This window comes from Monodelphis domestica, chromosome 4 (genome assembly GCF_027887165.1).
Source record: "Monodelphis domestica isolate mMonDom1 chromosome 4, mMonDom1.pri, whole genome shotgun sequence".
NCBI classification, from domain to species: Eukaryota; Metazoa; Chordata; class Mammalia; order Didelphimorphia; family Didelphidae; genus Monodelphis; species Monodelphis domestica.
In genome coordinates this window covers 144,990,289-144,992,606 of record NC_077230.1, presented here as the reverse complement: position 1 = coordinate 144,992,606, position 2,318 = coordinate 144,990,289, and the positions used below count along the sequence as shown (strand labels likewise).

Here is a 2,318-nt window from a genome sequence, read left to right as displayed (position 1 = left end):
CTCACTCCTGGTCCATAGCTTAACTTACAAATCAGATTTTTCAGGTGCAATATTTCTAAGAACACTGGCTCTAATATGATGATGGAGTTAAGTGGATGAAGGAATGAACATCCCAATCGCCATTTATCTTTTGGAATACCTGATGCAACCCTTCTATGCCACCTGTCCTTTTTTAATGCACCATTGACGGGCTACAGTCTAGACCAAGTGGGTGGAGAAACACAGACCAGATTTCCTCAGCAGTAACTTAGTAAAAACGTATATCTACTCCACATGAAAAAGTGAAGGTGTAGTAGGGGGTGGAAGGAGAGAAAGAAAAGGAAAAAGAGAAGTTATATTTGAATAATTTTGTTATGTATAATTTTCTGAATTAAAGATCTAAAAAAATATTGATTCATTTTTAGCTTATCAAGGATATAAACCTCATTGAAAAAAATTCATTCACTGTTTGACCAAATTGTTCAGAGTATAAGGTTTTAAGTGTGTTAACTGGAAAAAAAATTCACTGTGCTTTCCATCCAGGATGCTTAAGAACATCAGGAGTATAGTAAGTGCCCTAGAGATGTAGTCCACACAAACATGCATGTGTATATCTGGAGTGTTGCACATTGAAATAAACACAGCTGCATTTATTTGAGCATGTGATCCCATGTACATGTAAAAACATTCCAACAAACACTCAGTGGATTTATTTGAATATGCAATGGGGCAGTTATTCAAATAAACGTGCTCAGTGCAATTATTTGAATCTCATATAGCATGTTCATCAATCACAGCTCTCCATTAAATAAAAAACAACAACAAAGATTTTACACGAAAAAATATATTTGAGTACAACCTGATTGTTGAGATTTTATAGGGTAGCCAAAGTTATGACTCCCTCATTAACTCTAAGTCAGCTACACTGCATTCAATGTCATTTTTTTCTTCTGATGATTGATTGGCTCAACAGTCACTTGAACATTTTAACAGAATGACCACAAGATGAAGATCCATATAATAATGAACTTTCCAAATCTGAAATGTATGGAAATGTGAATTTTTTCTCTTTCAAGAACAGAGTAATTCCTCCTAGGCATTTTAGATCAAGGGCACACTGGTCAAATTATTATGGCTCTAATTAGCACTCCCATAAACTGCAAGATTTTTTTTTTTCCGTGCAACAAAATGGCACATCCCTCCATTTGAAAACATCAAATAAATCATAGCTGACTCATCTGAACATTTTAAAACATTGATTAAATCTTATGACATGTATGTGTACCAAGAAATCATCTAGGTGTACCAAGAGCTGATTTATGCTTCTCATAAATATGTACTGACATAACCTAATATACTAAAATGTGGAGGGGCTTTTAGTCATTGAAAGCTGCATTGTGTAACAAAGATGATGAAAAAGACATGACTTATGCCCATTTAAAAAAAAAAGACTAATATTCAGACTGAAGGCTTAACCTTGGTTTTATTCAATTAAAATTGTTAAACTGTGCACAGTGATTTTTTTAGAACTTGAAACATTTGTGATGTTGGCTGTTGAAATCTTTGTTACCTTCGCTGTGAGTTGGAATTGTACATATTTAGTAAACCATGCAGACAAAACAAACTTTTTAGACAATATTTTTACTGGAGAGTTTTCTTTTCCTGTATTACATGTTTTAAAATCTCCCTTCCCAAAATAAAAATGTCAACCCCAAATTTGAAGAGGTATAAAGGAATGACTGCTTCCTTTAGAGCTTAAATATTTAAATAAACAATAAGATAATCAGCAACATGCTTTCTCTTGGACTAGTAGGTCGTGTCCAGTTTGGGTTTTTGTTTTTTTGTTTTGTTTTGGGGCTTTTTTTGTCTGAGGTTTCAGAGGCTCTTGCTGCCTCTGCTTTCAGGGTTGCGGAGGTTCTATTAATCTCTGAATCAAACAAATGTTGTTTGATGACAAAGACTAATCTTCAAGTGGATTCTCACTGCAAAAAGGAATGTAGGATGAAGCTAGGATGTAGAACCATGTAATACCATGAATTGCACCAGGTGAAACTCCAAAACTGTTCCTGAGTCTCACAGTTCCCATTTGGCGTGGGGACAAATAGACAAAAATTCAAATGACTTTAATTAAAGAAAGCAATTAGTAGAAAGAAAACTTAAATATCAATCCAGAACAATTGGACTTGGAGGCTTCTTTAGAAATTCTCTTTTCCTATTTCTCCCTATGATTCTATGGGCATCATAAAGTCCAGTGACTGAGGTTTTTTAAAGCACCCAATCATATGTCTGGCTTTGAATAGGTAGAACATGCCTGCCAGGTTTGGAATGAAGGATAAGCC

General features: G+C 34.6%; 1 protein-coding gene across 1 annotated transcript in view; it reads left to right on the top strand.

Moving 5' to 3' along the window:
• Positions 1–1,769, top strand: part of ZEB2 (zinc finger E-box binding homeobox 2) — a 45,071-nt gene extending 43,302 nt beyond the window's left edge. Inside the window, exon 8 of the mRNA XM_007494126.3 lies at positions 1–1,769. This exon is cut by the window's left edge and continues 3,848 nt beyond it. The gene's annotated coding sequence lies outside the window, so the exon portion shown is untranslated.
• The last annotated feature ends 549 nt before the right edge of the window (positions 1,770–2,318 follow it).